Raw genomic sequence first — 23,383 nt, 5'->3', positions numbered from 1 at the left:
AGGCGTGACAGTGTAGAGGCGTGACAGTGTAGAGGCGTGACAGTGTAGAGGCATCCCGGTATAGACACATGCCAGTATAAAGTTATTGTCACGAGATTAACCTCAATAGCGTTTGACAGAGTCACTGCTCCATTCATTATAGAAAACTACGAGGCTCCGTTTTCGTCATATATATGTATCTATATGTAACAAAACTTTATTTCTACAAAGCGGAATGCAGGATGCAATTAACACTGGAATAACTGAACCACATTAACCACAACATAGAAAGTCCCTCGTTGTGCAGAGCGAATATGGAGAAAATGAAATTTGATTAGGAGAGTGACACCACCAGCACAGACTTACGAGTTTTTGGAAACAAGTCACCTACTCTTTGTTTTTGGGGAGTTATCCGAGGTAATTTACACTGTGTATGATAATTGTCCTTATGTGTACCTGTCATATTGCGTATCACAGTTCAATCCTCTTATGTTAATTTGCACTTCGAAGCTGAGACATTGCTGGGAACATGTATGAAGTAGCCATGTTGTATATACAACAGTCAGTCTCACCATTACAACGACACATATCTGTAGATTATTGTTGTTTGATCCGAGGAAGGTATCCTCGTATCCCTTAACCACAGCCTCAACCTCAACCCAAGCATACTTATGTGTGTAAGTATTTAAGTGCGTGTGTATGCATGTGTATATATTTGTGAGGATTCGTGCATGTGTGTATAAATGCTGTGTATGTATGTATGAGTATATGCATGCATACATGCATTGGCATACGTATGTGTATATTTGCGTGTATTTATGTGCACTTTTGCATGTGTGTGTGAATATATGTATAGTTTATGTATGCATGTTAGTTAGCAGTTTGTCCTAGGCACATGTCGATTAGACACTAGGCCAGTTGTGTGTGTGTGTTTGCGTGTGTGTACTCACCTAGTTGTGGTTGCAGGGGTCGATTCATAGTTCCTGGCCCCACCTCTTCACTGATCGCTACTAGATCCTCTCTCCCTGTTCCATGAGCTTTATCAAACCTCGTCTGAAAACTATGTATGGTTCCTGCCTCCACTACGTCACTTTCTAGGCTATTCCACTTCCTGACAACTCTCTGACTGAAGAAATACTTCCTAACATTCCTTTGATTCATCAGTCTTCAACTTCCAACTGTGACCCCTTGTTTCTGTGTTCCACCTCTGGAACATCCTGTCACTGTATGAATGTAATTGTGTGTATACATATGTATTCACATGTATACACATGTACATGTCTATGCATGTATCTATTACTACCACTAATATCACCATTACCATCACAGTGGCGCCACCATCACTCTCACCACTGCCACTATCACCACCACCACCATCACCATCACTACCACCATCACTACCACCATCACTACCACCACCATCACTACCACCACCATCACTACCACCACCATCACCACTACCACCACTACCACCACTACCATCTACACTACCATCAACACTACCATCAACACTACCATCAACACTACCATCAACGCTATCAACACTACCATCAACACCACCATCAACACCACCATCAACACCACCATTAACACTACCATCACCACCACCATCACTACCACTACCATCACCACCACCATCACTACCACTACCATCACCATCACTACCATCGCCACCACCACTACCATCACCACCATCACCATCACTACCATCACCACCATCACCATCACTATCATCACCATCACTGCCATCACCACCACCACCATTACCATCAACACCACCATCAACACTACCATTACCACCACCATCACTACCACCACCATCACCACTACCACCATCACTACCACCACCACTACCACCACCACTACCACCAACACTACCATCAACGCTACCATCAACGCTACCATCAACACTACCACCAACACTACCACCAACACTACCACCAACACTACCATCAACACTACCACCAACACTACCATCAACACTACCATCAACACTACCACCAACACTACCATCAACACTACCATCAACACTACCACCAACACTACCATCAACACTACCACCAACACTACCATCAACACTACCACCAACACTACCATCAACACTACCATCAACACTACCATCAACACTACCATCAACACTACCACCAACACTACCACCAACACTACCACCAACACTACCATCAACACTACCATCAACACTACCATCAACACTACCATCAACACTACCATCAACACCACCATCAACACCACCATCAACACTACCACCAACACTACCACCAACACTAACATCAACACTACCATCAACACTACCACCAACACTACCATCAACACTACCATCAACACTACCACCAACACTGCCACCAACACTACCATCAACACTACCACCAACACTACCACCAACACTACCATCAACACTACCACCAACACTACCACCAACACTACCATCAACACTACCATCAACACTACCATCAACACTACCATCAACACTACCATCAACGCTACCACCAACGCTACCATCAACGCTACCATCAACGCTACCATCAACGCTACCACCAACACTACCATCAACACTACCATCAACACTACCACCAACACTACCATCAACACTAACATCAACACTACCATCAACACTACCACCAACACTACCACCAACACTACCATCAACACTACCATCAACACTACCATCAACACTACCATCAACACCACCATCAACACTACCATCAACACTACCATCAACACTACCATCAACACTACCATCAACACTACCATCAACACCACCATCAACACTACCACCAACACCACCATCAACACCACCATCAACACCACCATCAACACTACCATCAACACTACCACCAACACTACCACCAACACTACCACCAACACTACCATCAACACTACCATCAACACTACCATCAACACTACCATCAACACTACCATCAACACTACCATCAACACTACCACCAACACTACCACCAACACTACCATCAACACTACCATCAACACTACCATCAACACTACCATCAACACTACCATCAACACTACCATCAACACCACCATCAACACTACCATCAACACCACCATCAACACCACCATCAACGCTACCATCAACGCTACCATCAACACCACCATCAACACCATCAACACTACCATCAACACTACCATCAACACTACCATCAACACTACCATCAACACTACCATCAACACAACCATCAACACTACCATCAACACCACCATCAACACTACCATCAACACTACCATCAACACTACCATCAACACTACCATCAACCCCACCATCAACACTACCATCAACACTTCCACCAACACTACCATCAACACTACCATCAACACCACCATCAACACCACCATCAACACTACCGTCAACACCACCGTCAACACTACCATCAACACTACCATCAACACTACCATCAACACTACCATCAACACTACCATCAACCCCACCATCAACACTACCATCAACACTACCATCAACACTACCACCAACACTACCATCAACACTAACATCAACACTACCATCAACACTACCACCAACACTACCACCAACACTACCATCAACACTACCATCAACACTACCATCAACACTACCATCAACACTACCATCAACACCACCATCAACACTACCATCAACACTACCATCAACACTACCATCAACACTACCATCAACACCACCATCAACACTACCACCAACACCACCATCAACACCACCATCAACACCACCATCAACACTACCATCAACACTACCACCAACACTACCACCAACACTACCACCAACACTACCATCAACACTACCATCAACACTACCATCAACACTACCATCAACACTACCATCAACACTACCACCAACACTACCACCAACACTACCATCAACACTACCATCAACACTACCATCAACACTACCATCAACACTACCATCAACACTACCATCAACACTACCATCAACACCACCATCAACACTACCATCAACACCACCATCAACACCACCATCAACGCTACCATCAACGCTACCATCAACGCTACCATCAACACCACCATCAACACCATCAACACTACCATCAACACTACCATCAACACTACCATCAACACTACCATCAACACTACCATCAACACTACCATCAACACTACCATCAACACAACCATCAACACTACCATCAACACCACCATCAACACTACCATCAACACTACCATCAACACTACCATCAACACTACCATCAACCCCACCATCAACACTACCATCAACACTACCATCAACACTACCATCAACACTACCATCAACACCACCATCAACACCACCATCAACACTACCATCAACACCACCATCAACACTACCATCAACACTACCATCAACACTACCATCAACACTACCATCAACACTACCATCAACCCCACCATCAACACTACCATCAACACTACCATCAACACTACCATCAACACTACCATCAACCCCACCATCAACACCACCATCAACACCACCATCAACACTACCATCAACACCACCATCAACACTACCATCAACACCACCATCAACACTACCATCAACACTACCATCAACACTACCATCAACACCACCACTACCATCACCACCATCACTACCATCACCACCATCACCATCACTACCATCACCATCACCATCACTGCCATCACCACCACCACCATTACCATCAACACCACCATTACCACTACCATTACCACTACCATCACTACCACTACCATCACCACCACCATCACCACCACCATCAGTACCACCATCACTACCACTACCATCACCACCACCACCACTACCATCACCACCATCACTACCATCACCACCATCACCATCACTGCCATCACCACCACCACCACCATGACCATCAACACTACCATTACCACTACCATCACTACCACTACCATCACCACCATCACTGCTATCACCATCACCATCACTACCATCACCATCACTGCCATCACCACCACCACCATTGCCATCACCACCACCACCATTACCATCAACACCACCATTACCACTACCATTACCACTACCATCACTACCACTACCATCACCACCACCATGTACATAGGTACGTAGGTGAATCTATATGCAATAATAATACGAAACAATGACGATATACGTTAGAGTTTAAAAGTGAAAAATATTTGTCAGTTTTAGGTGTCAAAAAATTTAATTTTTCATGATTGGAGAGCTTTGTTCTACAGTTTACATCATGGAAACCAATGGACTAATTTTAATGACACTCACACTATAAGTGTGTCATGACACACAAGTTAAGTTACATAATAGACCACAGCATTTAAAAAAAATTGAAATTAAACTTGATATTCAATATTCGTTGTGGGTTTAACATAAAACAAATTAAAACTTGAACAGCTAAAGAGAACTGCGTAAACATTTTACTCTGTCGTTATTGAATTAAGATGCATTTTTTTAACTACCACCTTGACAACAACCTGAATTTCAGCACCCATATCCAGCATATAGCCAAAAAAGTATCCAAAACGGTTGGGATCCTCTCCAAGATACGATACTACGTGCCGCAAAATGCCCTTCTCACACTATACCACTCACTTATTTATCCATACCTCACCTATGCCATTTGTGCTTGGGGATCAACTGCAGCAACACACCTAAAGCCAATAATAACCCAACAAAAAGCTGCAGTAAGAATAATCACTAAATCCCATCCCTGGCAACACCCCCCCCCACTCTTCATAGATCTAAACTTGCTCCCAGTTCAGTACATCCACACTTACTACTGTGCAATCTATATCTACAGGGCCTTAAACTCTAATATCAACCTTGACCTAAAACGCTTTCTTGATAGTTGTGACAGAACCCACAGGCATAACACCAGACACAAACATCTCTACGACATTCCCCGTGTCCGACTAAACCTTTACAAAAATTCAATGTATGTCAAAGGCCCTAAAATCTGGAATACCCTACCCGAGAACTCTAGAACTACAGACACATTCATCACCTTCAAAACTACCATTAGAAAACATCTTATCTCCCTGATACACCCCGTCAACTAACTACACGAATACCACCTGGTGGTTCACACTTACACTCACTCACTCATTTGACCATAAACGGAAATATTAATCTCAGTCTTAAAATAATGAATCCTGTGATACTCCAATACTGAAACTATGTACTGTGCCAAAACAAAAGCATTCACATTGCTAAACTCACAAACTAGTATTTAGTCACTTAGCCATAATACCAACTTACCTCATAATTTGTAATATTTTACAATTAAGAATAAAACTAAGTATGCCCGAAATGCCTAGCCATGCTAAGCGTTCTAGTGGTACACTCTGTAATCACAATTTTACTACATGTAAACCAAACAATAACCAAATTTCTGTAAACTCAGCATTGTAATCCTTATAGAGAATAAACTTTGAATTGAATTGAATTGAATTGAATTGAATTGAATTACTACTATTACTACCATTACTACTACTACTACTACTAGAAGAGTGGGTAGTGTTGGTCTACGCCGTAGAGCTCTTTACAAGTTATCGAAGACATTCCAGGATGCTGGAAATAACTTCCATAACTTTGGTAATAGGACATGACAATTGTTCCAGAAATTTTGCCCTTGTTCCTATACACAAGCTTTGAAAATATGAAGGTGATAATAGGACGAGTCCTTCTAGAACAGAGGTCAGTTAACTTTTTTGGGTATCACCCCAAAACATTCATGCACGGCGAAATTATCCACTAGACTTGAAAGTCCACAGAATCCGGAAAACACAAGGAATAAATTCAAAATAGTTTATTGAATCCATTTGTGTGGAGAATACAGCCATACAAGCTGAAACGTGTATTGTACGCGATAAAGCAACATAATTTGCCTCGCTTATTAAATAATAAATTTTTGTGCAATTTTATTAAAATGTTAATTGAGGCTTCATTATCCCCGAGATTTTCATTTTTACCCCATTTTGGGGTAATTTACCCCGGTTCCTGACCCTTGTTCTACAAGTACCACCGAAATAAAACAAACTCTAGAAAAAAAAAAACCTGGCAACGATTTAAAAGTGTCTCTTCGGGGATATTATTGCAATCAAAGCTAAGCGCTAAACCCACAAGGGTCATACAGCCTATCGTGGATATCTTTAAAATGGGAATCTATGATGTCTCGGTGACTCTTCCATATGACTACCTCACATTTCTCACGTATATTTTAAATATTCTTTCACAATCTTCATGTTGCCTAATTTTGCTTCCTGCCATTTCCTCTACTTTATCATCTACATTACAGTTCCATCCTTTATCACACCACTTGCTCAGTCTACTAAAATATTTCTGAAAATCAGTTGCTTCGACTGATTATTTTATCAAAGATCTTCGAATCATCTTCAGATATGTCAAGTAATTTATATACACTACTTATCACTTCTTATATTTTTACTTTCAAACAGAAAATCCTCACTCATTACCTGCATTGTTCGCCGCAACTGCATTGTTCACCACCACAACTGCATTGTTCACCACCACAACTTCAGTATTCACCACCACAACCTGCACCACCTCCCGTGTTGACCACAACCTGCATCAAGTGCAGTGTTCACCACCACAACCTGCATCACCTGCAGTATTTACCACCACAACCTACATAACCTGCAGTATTTACCACCACAACCTACATAACCTGCAGTATTTACCACCACAACCTGCATCACTTACAGTGTTGATCGCCACAACCTGCATCACTTCCAGTGTTATTCACAACCTGCATCACCTGCAGTATTAACCACAACCTGCATCATCTGCAGTGTTATTCACGACCTGCATCACCTGCAGTGTTATTCACAACCTGCATCACCTGCAGTATTAACCACAACCTGCATCACCTGCAGTGTTCACCGCCACAATGAGGACCACCAGCAGTGACCTAATACTTTCGATAGTGACCATTAGCACCAGAGGGTCACCATCAGCATCAGAGAGTCACCATCAACACCAGAAGGTCACCATCAGGACACACGAGCACTACATTATACAGACCACCACGTATAATTCAACACGTATCATTAAATGTCAAAGTGAAAAAGGCTCATCTGTTAGTGTGGGCGTGGGATATATGCTAGAGGGCGTGTAGGTGTGCGCGACCCTCTCTTCTCCTCCTCTCTCCTCTCTTTCCTCTCTGCCCTTCTCTCTTCCCTTCATACAGCAGAGGGTGAGCGGACAGCATGGGCTGGTTGCCTGGAAGATTGAATTACAAGTAAATATAGAATAATGAGAGCCTGGGTGCCCAGCGCTGGTAATGACTGCCTGGCCGCCCAGTGGGGGTATGCAGAGCATGCAACCATCAACTCCCTGGGTAAATCCAGCACGCAATTATACTGGAAAAGCCTTAGAAGATGATCCATTTTCTCTGCTGGAGATAGCGTACACGAGCCAGTCATCCCCAGGAGACCGCAAGCTAGCAATGGATATATCCGGAAGACGTGATGGATGTAGCGGAGGACAGAGAGAGAGAGAGAGAGAGAGAGAGAGAGAGAGAGAGAGAGAGAGAGAGAGAGAGAGAGAGAGAGAGAGAGAGAGAGAGAGAGAGATTGATAGACTGAGATTATAGCTCCATTGTTAAATTGGACAAATTGAGCCATAGAAATGCGCTCTACTGTTGACCGTTAGTTACATCAGTATTTTTTAACAGTTTCAGCAGACTCTAGAGTCAGCAGACTGCACAGTCAGCAGACTGCAGAGTCAGCAAACTGTAGAGTCGGTAGTTACAGAAAGTGACACTGTTAGATGTCACTGGCACCTGCAGACAAAATTACCAGCTACACAGGGCGTGTTCAGCAAGCACACATACATGCACAACTTTGGATCAGGACGACGTACACCGGCGTCGTTGTTTACAGGCAAACAGGACAACATAAACTGACGTCGTTGCTTAGAGTCAGCTATGACAATTATAAATGTCACACAGTACACGGGCAGTTTTAGCGTCTACGAGGCTTTATCTAGGATGATTCTACCTGTCCATGATACCCAGCCACGCACCATCTGCTTCATTATCCATGTTTCATTAACACTGTCCACCAGCAGTTTCAGTTCTCTTAAAATCTCGCCTCTATAAATGCTGTGTTTCTAGTTCTTTATATTCAGTGGCGATAAGTTTCCTTTGATTAAATGTTCTAAACGTGTACATGTTTTTACTTCTTCACACAACCATCCTCCCTCTACTAGCAACACTGCGACTAGCCGAGGATTTGAACCCATGTCATTTTGGCCGTGCTTCGTGGTGAGCGACAATCACATGACGCTCTAACCCACATGACCACCCTCGTGGGTGGTCATGTGGGTTAGAGCGTCATGTGATTTTCGCTCACCACGAGGCAGGACGAAAACGACATGGGTTCGAATCAAACCATACCACGGGCGGGGATAGAACCCGTGATCACAGTCTCAAAACTCCAGACCGTCGCTTTAGCCACTGGACCAACTAGCTACAATAAGATTCATCCAACTAGGTATGTTTCTACACCATAGGAAGGTTAACGTAGGCACCACTGTGGCCCAGTGGCTAACGCGACGGTCTGGAATTTTGAGACTGCTCGCGGGTTCTATCCCCGGCCGTGGTATGGTTTGTTTGCAGTCGTGTCATTACGATTTCGTGAGTCACGGGTTCGAATCCTCGGTTAGTCGCAGTGTTGTTATTGTTTCAATACCACTCGTTCGTGGTCACAATATTATATATAAAACAGCACTGCACTAGCCAAGGAGTCGAACGCATGCTGTTTTGGCCCGCCTCATGGTGAGAGAAAACGCATGACGCTTTAGACCACTAAACTAGTGGTCTAAAGCGTCATGCGACTCCTTGGCTAGTGCAGTATTATTATTAAAGATTCGCCGGTATTCTCCCGGCCCGGGCCGTTTCCAAGTGGTGGCTCGGCCTTGGCTCCCTGTCTAGGGAGTGTCTGAGACCTAAGTCTCCCATGGGAGGAGGCACAAGTAGCCCCTCATCTTTGGGACCAACTGTCCCCAGGCCTAGCCACAAGCTAGGCCTCTCTGGTCTGCCATCCCCGCCCCAAGGGGGCTAATGGGAATGAAAGTCTTGTGAGCTGAAAGCTCGGGCTCAAGCACCTATCCTACCCTAGAAGGGCTGGGCATGGTGTCGATCGGCTAGTGCAGTGTTGTTATTGATCAGTAGCACTTGTTCCGTGTGCACAATAATAGTGGCTAACGCGACGGGCTGGAGTTTTGAGACTCTATGACCGCGGGTTCAATCCCGGCCGGGGGTATGGTTTATATATATATATATATATATATATATATATATATATAGATATATATATATATATATATATATATATATATATATATATATATATATATATGCTGGATAAATGACCATCTGGTCTATCAACAAGCTAGATCAAAATTATTTCAAATATGTATGAATGTATCATCGAAACTAACAAGGCTCCATATTTTTCTTTTATTTTACCAGAGCCTGCGAGCACTCCTGTGTAGACACTACAACCACAGAAAACGACTGACCACCCATTACGTTGTCGGAGGATGGACTATGTTCTGAGTGAAGACCAGGCACTGAGAAGACCAGGCACTGAGAAGACCAGGCACTGAGAGGACCAGGCACTGAGAAGACCAGGCACTGAGAGGACCAGGCCCTGAGAAGACCAGGCACTGATAGGACCAGGCCCTGAGAAGACCAGGCACTGATAGGACCAGGCCCTGAGAAGACCAGGCACTGAGAGGACCAGGCCCTGAGAAGACCAGGACTCAGAATACCTGCAGGTACTGTATAGTAGTTGTTTATTTAACGTGGGACTCTTAGTAATGTTTAGGTACTAACACATGAACTTTGAAAAAATACACTTTATACTGTTCCAATTTTGTCATGTTTAACAATCGTTTCAGTAGGTACACAATAATAATAATAATAATAATAATAATAATAATAATAATAATAATAATAATAATAATAATAATAATCTTTATTTACAAGTACATGTACATGGTATACAGTCCTAACTAACATCAATGACATACTACTATATAGAAAGCCGCTTGTTATGCTGAGCATTTCGGGCAAATTAGGTCAGTGTCCCAGGATGCGACCCACACCAGTCGACTAACACCCAGGTACCCATTTTACTGATGGGTGAACATAGACAACAGGTGTAGAGAAACACGCCCAATGTTTCTACCCTGGTTGGGACTAACTTAAGAAAACCCAACAAAGGTATTGGATCTGATTTTCATTGGTGATTGTGCACCTATGTGAATTTTGTTTTTGTGAATAAATGCACTAATATCCCTTACATAGGAGACTGAATTGTAAATTGTTACAGTCATGGTATTGTGCCTTTTTTTCTTTTTGTAAATAAATATTTGATTTTATGTGGAGCATCCTGAAGTAATACAGTATATATATATATATATATAGGTAGTAGGTTGGTAGACAGCAACCGCCCAGGGAGGTACTACCGTCCTGCCAAGTGAGTGTAAAACTGAAGCCTGTAATTGTTTTACACGATGGTAAGATTGCTGGTGTCTTTTTTTTGTCTGTCTCATACACATGCAAGATTTCAGGTATGTCTTGCTACTTCTACTTACACTTAGGTCACACTACACATACATGTACAAGCATATATATACACACCCCTTTGGGTTTTCTTCTATTTTCTTTCTAGTTCTTGTTCTTGTTTATTTCCTCTTACCTCCATGGGGAAGTGGAACAGAATTCTTCCTCCGTAAGCCATGCGTGTTGTAAGAGGCGACTAAAATGCCGGGAGCAAGGAGCTAGTAACATCTTCTCCTGTATATATTACTAAATGTAAAAGGAGAAACTTTCGTTTTTCCTTTTGGGCCACCCCGCCTCGGTGGGATACAGCCGGTGTGTTGAAAGAAAGAAGAAGAATATATATATATATATATATATATATATATATATATATATATATATATATATATATATATATATATATATATATATATATATATGTGTGTGTGTGTGTGCAAATAAGGTCACAGTAAACAGGTGATATCGCGATATGCAGAATAACCGCTGTGAAAAATAGTAGAATTCCAAGCGCTTTCGTGGTTTCTCACATATTATCTGGAGTTTACCTGGAGAGAGTTCCCGGGGTCAACGCCCCCGCGGCCCGGTCTGTGACCAGGTTTCATGGTGGATCAGAGCCTGATCAACCAGGCTGTTACTGTTGGCTGCACCCAACCCAATGTACGAGCCACAGCCCGGCTGGTCAGGTACCGACTTTAGGTGTCCAGTGCCTGCTTGAAGACAGCCAGGGGTCTATTGGTAATCCCCCTTATGTATGCTGGGAGGCAGTTGAACAGTCTCGGGCCCCTGACACTTATTGTATTGTCTCTTAACGTGCTAGTGACACCCCTGGTTTTTACTGGCGGGATGTTGCATCGTCTGCCGAGTCTTTTGCTTTCGTTGTGAGTGATTTTCGTGTACAAGTTCGGTAGTAGTCCCTCTAGGATTTTCCAGGTGTATATAATCATGTATCTCTCCCGCCTGCGTTCCAGGGAGTACAGGTTCAGGAACGTCAAGCTCTCCCAGTAATTGAGGTGTTTTATCTCCGTTATACGCGCCGTGAAGGTTCTCTGTACATTTTCTAGGTCAGCAATTTCACCTGCCTTGAAAGGTGCTGTTAGTGTGCAGCAATATTCCAGCCTAGATAGAACAAGCGACCTGAAGAGTGTCATCATGGGAATCAAGGAACTATGATAATATTTCCTTGATAATGTGACAAATCACGAAAGCGCTTGGTATTTTACTATTTTTTTCACAGTGATTATTCTACATGTAATATATATATATATATATATATATATATATATATATATATATATATATATATATATATATATATATATATATATATATATATATTACATGTAGAATAATCACCTTGTAGATTGGTAAAGCACTGCGTACCTTGTTCCGAGGTTCGTAGGTTCGAGCCTCCTTCAGCCAGAGATCAGTGTTTTATGTATATTTCGCCTGCTCTTGCGAATTACTTATATACATATATATATATATATATATATATATATATATATATATATATATATATATATATATATATATATACATATATATATATATATATATATATATATATATATATATATATATATATATATAAATATATATATATATATATATATATATATATATAATCTTGCCGAATAGGTGAAACTGGTCATTTAGCAAGAACTCATTTAAAATTAAGTCCTTTCTAAAACTTTCTCTTATATATTTAAAGATATATATAGTTTTTTTCATTTATGTTAATGTAAAAATTAATAATTTTGTACCAAAGCACCTTAGAAAACTTACCTAACCTTATTATAGCAAGCGCAGTTTAATTTAGCCTAATCCAACTAAATTTATTTTTGATAAGTTTACAGTAATTTAATAATAAACAAACACAATGCAATTTATTTAAGCCAAAGCCAAAATCGCAAGTTTAACCTATTAGGCACGATATATATATATATATATATATATATATATATATATATATATATATATATATAGATATATATATATATATATATATATATATATATATATATGGGTTTGATGGCCTAATAGTTAATGTGCCAGTTAGGTAATCCAGGCTTATTGCTCAGTAGTGACTTTAACTCGCGCAATCGAATGGCCTGGGTTTAATCCTGGGCAGGTCGATAGGTATTGCCAAGTCTCTTCATTTGTTACCTAGCATTATATAGACACGAGCTTTGAGATGCACTTGTAAATTCATGAAAGTTGTCTTTCTCTCACACTGAGTTTCCGTGGTTCAGTCCCCGGCATGGGTGAAATGTGGGCATGTTTCCTTACACCTGCTGCCCCTGTTCACCTAGTAGTACGTAGGTACCTGGCTGTTAGTCGACTGGTGTGGTTCGCATCTTGCGGGATAGGATTGAGAGACCCCAATGGATATAAGACGGAGTCCTCGATGACGCACTGACTTTCTTGGGTTATCCTGGGTGGCTAACCTTCTGGGATAAAAATCCGAACAAATCTTATCATACTCTCCACATTCAGCCCCAGGATGAAAATTCCAGCCCTGCACTCTCTTTCTCTCTCTCACATACACACATGACAGTCTTCAGGTTGCCCAAGAATACCATCACTGCTAATGTGTTGTGATAGCTGTCCACCATAGTGGGAGCAGGAAACAGTCTTCATGGTGCTCTCTGTGTGAGCTATCCTGTACCATACGACAGGAAAAAGGGAACACGTCCTTCATGGTGCTCAGTGAGAGTCCTCCACCTATACCATTATAGTAGTAAGAGGAAGAACGCCCTTAATATTTCATTATGTTAGCAGGCCACTAACATTATGGGAGTATAAGGAAACAGTCTTCATGGTGCCCTGTGAAAGCCGTCCACCTATACCATAATAGTAGCAAGGTGAAATGGAGTTTGAAATGCATTTTAAGGGGAAAAATTACCAAGATATCAATATTTCTATTTCATAACCTTCAAAGTCCAACATCTGCGTGTGATAATTTACAATACATCAATGTTTAACATACGTGAAATGCTGCAACACACATCCCTCACCACCTCCTTCGGTTTTGCATTCAAAGGGAACGCTAAATCCGTCTGGGAAATGAGAGGTAATCAGAGCTGTTTCAAAGGGAATTTGGCACCAGTTACTTGGAATAAGAACCCTTCACTAGCATCAAGGATCCCTTACCCCCATCCCCCACAGTCTTGAAAAATTTCACTGCTTAACAAAATACGTTTTTCAAACGCCTCTCTCATATACAGAAATCACTTTCAACATTCTGATCTTGTAAAACATTCTGAATTTTCTGGCGAGGTTTGGGAAGTACCGTATTGGTGTCATCATTAAGGTGGCAACAGACATAAATCCATCCATTATTCTCTTGCAAATCTTGTTCACCTTTTAATGTTGCTAGCTAAGTATGTCAGTACTACATGCGATACTAGCTAAGTATGTCACTTCTACACAATAATTGCTACGTACAGTCTATCACTTCTACACAATATTAGCTACGCACAGTACATCATTCTACACAGGCTATTAGATAAGTACCTTACTTCTACACACAACAACAACGCATTTCCGCCAGCAAGAGTGGAGTGAGAGCGTCAAGCAGCGCCCGCCAACCCACTTGGTTTCCTCCTGGAGAAGCCTGCAGCATGCGTAACGGGATTACAGATCATTCAGAAGCTCTATGAGGAGTATATCCATGCTAGTTATTATTTTTCTATCTATTTCTATCTGTGGCTGCTCCGACACCAGGGTGAGTGGTGTACATGAATGGTATACAATACCGACAAGATGAAGAATTAGACACGTACCTGGAGTATACCTGGAGAGGGTTTGAGGGGTCAACGCCCCGGCGGCCATGTGCAACATCTGGGTATCTTTACTTATAGACGTTTCGCCATTCAGTGGTTTTATCAATACAAATTCAAGTGCTCTTCAACTTGAGTCAAGATTACGGTGTTCTTCACCAACTCCAAGGCTGAGGGACTGATTACCACTTCTTTTGTATATAGCTCTACAGTCTTCCCATTATGTCATTGAATTTGTATTGATAAAGCCACTGAATGGCTAAACGTCTATAAATAAAGATGTCCAGATGTTGTACATGTGTCTAATTCTTCACGGTGAATGGTGTATATTGTGGTGGTGTATCGTTGGCGTTCCTTCCCTTCCTGTGTACTCACCTAATTGTGGTTGCAGGAGTCGAGACTCAGCGTGCGTGTGTGTGTGTGTGTGTGTGTGTGTGTGTGTGTGTACTCACCCATTTGTGGTTGCAGGGGTCGAGTCTTAGCTCCTGGCCCTGTGTGTGTGAGTGTGTGTGTGTGTGTGTGTGTGTGTGTGTGTGTGTGTGTGTGTGTGTGTGTGTGTGTGTGTGTGTGTGTGTGTGTGTGTGTGTGTACGTACTTAACCTAGTTGTACTCACCTAGTTGTGGTTGCAGGGGTCGATTCACAGTTCCTGTCCCCGCCTCTTCACTGTGTGTGTGTGTGTGTGTGTGTGTGTGTGTGTGTGTGTGTGTGTGTGTGTGTGTGTGTGTGTACGTACTTAACCTAGTTGTACTCACCTAGTTGTGGTTGCAGGGGTCGATTCACAGTTCCTGTCCCCGCCTCTTCACTGTGTGTGTGTGTGTGTGTGTGTGTGTGTGTGTGTGTGTGTGTACGTACTTAACCTAGTTGTGGTTGCAGGGGTCGATTCACAGTTCCTGTCCCCGCCTCTTCACTGTGTATGTGTGTGTGTGTGGGGGGGGGGGGAGGGGTTATGCGTATCCGTCAGTGTGTCCTGACACTGGCAAGGGCTGCTGTAAAATATTTCTTACTTATATTTCTGGAGGGAAGGATGGAAATAAACGTATTCCTCCCCTGTTTTTGCCGCAGTTACGATGTTTATGATGAGCTTAGCGTGGTAAAGCTCACTGCTGTTGCTGCCTCTCAGGCTTTCTGATAACATCAACAACAATTACCAGCTGCAACCATAATAATGACAATTACCTTAATTACAATTACATCTAAGTTCATAACTACAATTACACTTAAAAATTACAGCAACAATTGTAAAAATAATTGCAGCTACGACACAAAATTACAATGTTAATGATACTACTACTAATTAATTATAACCCACATATGTTCTTATTAGTATACAAATTATTATATTTCTAGGAAATTTAATTTTAGAGCACGCAACTGAAAGTATATTTCAAAGTCCCACAAAATACCATTATACTTCTCGTGTTAAGTCAGAGAATAAGACGCTGAATATTAAGTCAAAACTCATATAAAGTCGTAAAACGAATAAGGTCGAGCTTCAGCACAGAGTAAATATTTAAAGAAAATATTTCTTTCGCTTTATAAAGGCCGTGAGTGGGCGAAACGTTGTCCTGGGATGAACATGTATTCCGAAAATTCTCCTGTCATATTTGTTGTCACTTGTAATTCCGACACAGGATTAAGTAATTTTGTTACCTTTCCCAGCATCCTATCACTTTAGTCAGCTTGATTTCGAGGGTGACCCCCCCCCCCCGCCTCCAGTCCCAGATCAACCGTTATAATTTCAACACCGTAAACAAACAAGATGAAATGAGGAGATTAACTTATCAGTAATCCTGCTGACGTCACGTGATAATTAAAAATGCAAAATATGATAATAGAACAATGACTAAAGCTGATTGCACGTATATGGAAACAGGCCGTTGTGTAAACTTTTTATGTGATCTGAATTAATGTGAGAGGAGGGGGGGGGAGGAGGGAGCGGCTGGGCGATGGGTCACGATGCAAGAGTCAGTGTGTGAGGACAACTAAAACTCTTATTAATACATTGACTGGGAAACGCTAAACCCACAAGGGTTTACGATTACTAAGGGAAGACAGCTCTAGTTCCTCGAATCAAGAGCCGTTCAATATTATTAGTGCATCTCCCTTGGAGGGAACAGCCTAATCTACTGACCAGGTCAGCATTGAATGGTGTTTGTACTTATGAATGTAGATAGGTAGGTATGGTATGTAGGTAGATAGGTTTGTAGGTAGGTAGGTATGTAGGTAGATAGGTAGGTAGGTAGGTAATTGTGGTTGCAGGGGTCGATTCATAGCTCCTGGCCCTGCCTCTTCACTGGTCGCTACTTTAGGTCCCCTCTCCCCCTGCTCCATGAGCTTTATCATACCTCTTCTTAAAGCTATATATGGTACCTGCCTCCACTACCTCTGTTTCCAGACTATTCCACTTCCTGACAACTCTATGACTGAAGAAATATTTCCTAACATCCCTGTGACTTATCTGAGTTTTCACCTTCCAATTGTGACCCTTTGTTGCTGTGTCCCATCTCTGGAACATCCTGTCTCTGTCCACCTTGTCGATTCATCTCAGTGTTTTATATGTCGTTACCATGAATGTAGGTATGTATGTAACAATTTATGTCCCTGCCCAATTATCGTTTATTAAAAATTCACATATTCATATGCACGAAAAAATAGTTCCCAGGAAGTTACATTACCCTGTTCTAACAGTAAACTTTATTTACTGCACTTGTGTACTTCTCGCACATTATTCTCACCTAGGGCATCTTCCGATAGTTCCAGAATAAAAGGAAATGATAGACTGACAGGGAGTCTGCTGGCAGAGCTTCATCTGCTCTTGTTACCACCTTCCTGGGTAAGAAGTATAGTAACTGAATTGTTAGCTATCCTGATGGTACTACAGTTAACTTGTAACGCTAAACTTGACTTCTTGATCATTACCGCTCATTGGAGAAATCAGGTAGCATAGATATTAGAAAATCAAAGAAAAGTGAGTAAATGTACAAGTCTTATTAACTCCGTCACACTGAAATACTCCTTCATGATGAAATGAGAAAATGCAGACTATAACTTTTGTATATGTGTGTCTAGTATTATGAATAATAATATTGGGAGAGAAGTAAATAATTTGAATGTTACAGGAATATTGTCAGAAGCTTGAGCAGATTTATAACGAATACAGGAATGTTTACCGAGCACACTGACTGATACTGTTGTATCCAGACTTAGGCTAGATCACTAGTGATCAAAGTAAATGTAAAGGATGTGGTCAGCCTCATGCCACCTTCTTGAATGCAATGTCCTTGATTGTCCATTTATCAAGGAATACAGAAATAATATAATAACCTACGTTATATGTCAAGATATCTTGTTCACGATTCCAAACATGTTTATCAAATATCCTAAAATTTCTTGCAACAGATAAGACAAATTGAGTGTGTGTGTGTGTGTGTGTGTGTGTGTGTGTGTGTGTGTGTGTGTGTGTGTGTGTGTGTGTGTGTGCCGTATAGGTAAAACTTGCGATTTTGGCTTAAATAGTAACGCTCTTCTTGCCGAATAAAGCAAGCAAAAATTTGTGTATGCAATAATTTCACAAAATCATTCAAAACCTAGTGAAAAAAATATTTCATTGTTTCTTTATTATTAAATTATTATAAATTTATATAAAATATATTTAGTTAGATTAGGATTAATTAAATTGAGCTTGTTATAATAAGGTTAGGAAAATTTTATGTTTCTTTTGGCACAAAATTATTAATATTTACATTAACATAAATGAATAAAATATATCTTTAAACGTATAGGAGAATATTTTAGAAAGGACTTAATTTTAAACGAGTTCTTGCCAATTGACCAGTTTTACCAATTCGGCACGACATTATATATGTATATATGCAAGACAAGCCACGGGGGACGGGGGGTTGTTAACCCTTTGAGGCCTAGTTCTTAGACTTTATGTATCCATATGCTTTTGTACTACTGTTCAGAAGATGGACACAAAGTTGTTGCACTTACCGACAAAATGGATAAACACTTACACAAAAATAAGCAAACATTTATGTGAGGCCCTTTTCTAGCTTCAGGCCCTGGTTAAATAGCCCTCCCGATCACTTCGTAAGTGGCCCTGCGGATAACCGTAACAGTGATCACAAAAGACTACGAACATATCAGAGAACGTAGGCTGTCCAGCGTTGAGTCATTACTCGGCGAGACCCTAACATCAAAAGAAAACTTGCATCAAGAGTAAGCAATAAAACCTAGCGAGCTCTGTTGAAAGAAGCACTAGGGCGCGCACTCTCCAGATTATTATTATTATAATCAAGGGGGAAGCGCTAAACCCGGAGGATTATACAGCGCCTGGGGGGGGGATGTGGAAGGCATTCAGGCTTAATTCGGGGAACTGGAGCACAGATCCAATTCCCTAAATCAAGAGCCCCTCACCAACATCAAGGAACCTTCCTTGAGGGGTCGCACTCTCCAGAGAGCATGAATCTTCCACCTTAACACCGACTGGAGGGTAGTGTCAGTATCAGCACCTAAGAAAACTCTCTACTTCTTTACACTTCCACAATAATAAAATCCCATGATCATAATAAGTCAGCCACAACGGGAAGCTGCAAGAACTCTGGCAGGAGGACCAGACAAGGTGAACCCAGGATTATGCAGATTTGCTGGCAGTTGAGAATATCTCTCATTCTTACTGATATTGTCCATATATAGGTTAAATATCTCCAATTTTTTGAAAAGTAGGCAGATCCAGTCACAGTGCTGTGTGATGACCAGTAACTCGAGCCTAGTGCTTGTGACCAGTCACTGTTAATATGCTTAATTTATATTTGTTGTGATAATGCCAATATTGCTTCAGAAAGATTAAATTGCAGGTGATCTGCTCAACCTCTCCGATATTTATTTTCTAATACTAAAAGTATTAGAAAATAAATAAATAAATCTCTATCTCCATCTCTCCCTGTCTCTCTCTCTCTCACACACATAGAATCCTATGTATCCCGGTTTGCAGACGGGAAATTAATCAGGAAGACTAGGTGGAAAACCTACACATCGAGCTGGACAAGCTGCGCGGGTGCTCACGGTACTGGAATTCCACCCCAGTAAATGCAAATCAAACACACAAATAAGCTACAGGGATATCAGGAAATATTTTCAGCCACAGTGTAATGACTTGGTCTAAAAAGAGCTAGGGACAGATTGCAATGAGTGTGTAAACTCAATCACATCCAGTTAAGAGGCGGGGTCAGGAGCTAGGATTCTACCCCTTGTAACTAAAAAAAGTTGTACACTGCATTATAGTTTATTCTAAGTGGCGTCACTTATATATAACATTGTTTATGATGGTGATTATAACAATAATACCAGCAGCTGCAACGGCTCTCCCCACCCACTCTCCGGCAGTGCTTACACAATATAATGATTAATTAGGCAAATATCATTTTGAATTAGGCTATTGCAAGCATGTGAGGCAATCTGGCCATTGTGTTTATTGATGAAGAAACACAGCTGTTTATTTAAAAACTAATCTGCAGTGCTGCCGTCATCTGCTGACGTCAACAGTGAAATTTTTGAATCAAAACGGAGGTTAGACGACGCTACGTGAGAGAGAGACCAGGCAACAAAGACGGATTGCAAGACATTGTATTACTCTCGGTGTTGACGTCACGACGTTCACGCGAGCTGAGATTTGACTCAGAGCGAAGGTTATTTTTACATTTTCTTATTAAAGAAGGCATGACTATGGTAAATTTGCGTCTGCGTATACTGCTGACGCAGAGAAATAATAAATATGTCCGTGGTGTGGTGGATATGGTTGCCAAGTAACGCGGCTTGCGTCATCGTCAGTAATCGACGTACGACCCGCACGTCAAACTTAACTCGCCAGACGTGTAACACCGCTACTTTCGGTGATGCGTCAAACGTAATTCATCAGAAGTGTAACACCGTCACTCACGATGATGATACTGTAACGCACGTCAAACTTAACTCTTCATAAGTGTAACACCAGTACTAGCCGTGCTGCTCTGACGTATTTAGGAACTCACGTCACTTGAAATCTAGTTTAGCGAAGCTACACCTGTGCTGTGTAGAGCTCGCAAGTGTAGTCGGCAGAGAGAAGTGATCACTAAATCAGAGCATTCCTCCTCACTCTATAAACAAGATCCATCTGCTACTATCAATATATTTACTTTCAACACATATAAAGTTTGATAGATAAATTGGGTCGCCTAATGGCTCGCCCCCCTCAGGAGACTGGCCCCCCTTCAACAGAAGTAGACTCCCTCAAGGAAGACAGTTCTCCCCTCAAGGAGAATCTCGGCAGAAACTTGACTCCTCACTGTTTTACACGAAAATTTAACGTTGAACACCAAAAACAAAAAAAAAATGTATAAAAGTTATGTAATTTTCCTTTAATATTTTGTCATCTTCCGTTTGGCCCTGTTGACTTCTTCCTTGCACTTGGGTATGGAAACAAAATGAATAATACCCATAATGACCCAAATCTTCGTGAACTCCTCTTCCAGCTTTGACACATACGAGGTGTCTCCATTTTTACGTAGTTCTTCATCTTCTGCCCTGCATTTTGTATCGGATTTAGATCTAGGTTATTACCAAGACAGTCAGGCATATTAATATTATCATGGACCACTTTTTAATTATTTTGGATGTGTGACGAGCCGCATTTTCTTGTAGTAAAAATTCGCATCCGAGAATGTCAGAATACAATATCAGATGGCCCTCCACTACGTCAATGTATTTTATCCATTATATATTCTTAGTAAGAACAGGTCTGCCTTCCCCTTCACATCAGTGAAAGCATCCCACACCATAACACAGTCCGAATGTTTTTTAACAATTTTCTCCCTGATGAAGAATTAGACATATGTGTAACATCTGGTCGGTACTATATATCATTCACGTACAAATTTTCTTCCAATACTCGAGGTCAAAACTATTGTTGCCACATGAGCGACGAGCTCGACCTGGCGTATTCTGGATTCATTACTAAACAATTTTCTTCCTCTGCTCTTGCCCCAATGCTTGTATTTGTTGCCAACATTGAATCTCTTGGTAGTCATAGCCTTCGATAACAGCTGTTTTACAGCTGTGAGCCGCAAGGAGAGGCAGAGACCTATCGGTAGACTGCAGCGTATGGTCCTCTTCGACATATCTTTTGGAGAGATTTGGATGGGATTCCTTTAATTTAGATAACGAAATTGAAGGATTCTGGGTCACTAGCCTTCAGTAACTGAACTGTCTCTTCCGAGGTCTTCTTATGTCGACCAGGGAAAGCTTTATCAGCAGGAATCACAGTCATGTGACCTCCGGAGACGCATAATTGCCGTCCTGTTCACCGCTGTATTTCCTTCAAAGAGATGTAACGCCAAAATCCAAGCCCTGTACTCATTAGAAAGGCAGCGCGCAGGCACATTCACAACCGCATAATTAAAAAAATAACTAGCGAGCAAGACCCGAAATCCACTGATAAATCACGAAACAATGACCGTAACTGCGACTGTTGCACGTGTCGTAAAGTTGCGACAAGTTGATGCCACACATTCCAAGCGTGTACATGACTACCAGACGCACGAAACGTAGAGTTCCCTCTCAGGAACAGTTTTCCCTCAAGAAGTCTCTCCCCAAGAAGTTTACCCTAAAGAACAGTCTTCCTCAAGAACAGTCTCCCTGTAAAGTAAAAGGACAAGTGCAACTAATATGACATTTTATTGTGGCAACGTTTCGCTCTCCAGGAGCTTTGTCAAGCCGATACAAGCAGTATATGAACACAGAGGATATATAAAGGCTCAGAGTGAGGTGCAATACTAGTGAGGTACCATTTCGATGTCCACTAGTGGTGGTGGTAGTAGTAGTAGTGACAATATGGTAGAGCAATTACTTCGTACATGAGTAAAAGGATATAAAAGCTATTACTTGGGTAACACAAAAATAGGTTGGACAAATATAGACTGGATAGAGAAGGCCTGTTTCAGTGTTCAGTGTTTACTCATGTACGAATTAATTGCTCTACCATATTGTCACTACTACTACTACTA

General features: G+C 41.4%; 1 long non-coding RNA gene across 1 annotated transcript in view; it reads left to right on the top strand.

Annotated features, from left to right (window-relative positions):
- Positions 1-23,383, top strand: part of LOC128687332 (uncharacterized) — a 237,000-nt gene that overhangs the window by 61,382 nt on the left and 152,235 nt on the right. Inside the window, exon 2 of the long non-coding RNA XR_011392971.1 lies at positions 10,461-10,768. This is a non-coding gene — a long non-coding RNA (uncharacterized lncRNA). The remainder of the gene's footprint in view (positions 1-10,460; positions 10,769-23,383) is intronic.

This window comes from Cherax quadricarinatus, chromosome 40 (genome assembly GCF_038502225.1).
Source record: "Cherax quadricarinatus isolate ZL_2023a chromosome 40, ASM3850222v1, whole genome shotgun sequence".
Classification (NCBI taxonomy): Eukaryota; Metazoa; Arthropoda; class Malacostraca; order Decapoda; family Parastacidae; genus Cherax; species Cherax quadricarinatus.
This window is presented reverse-complemented; position numbering and strand designations above follow the sequence as displayed.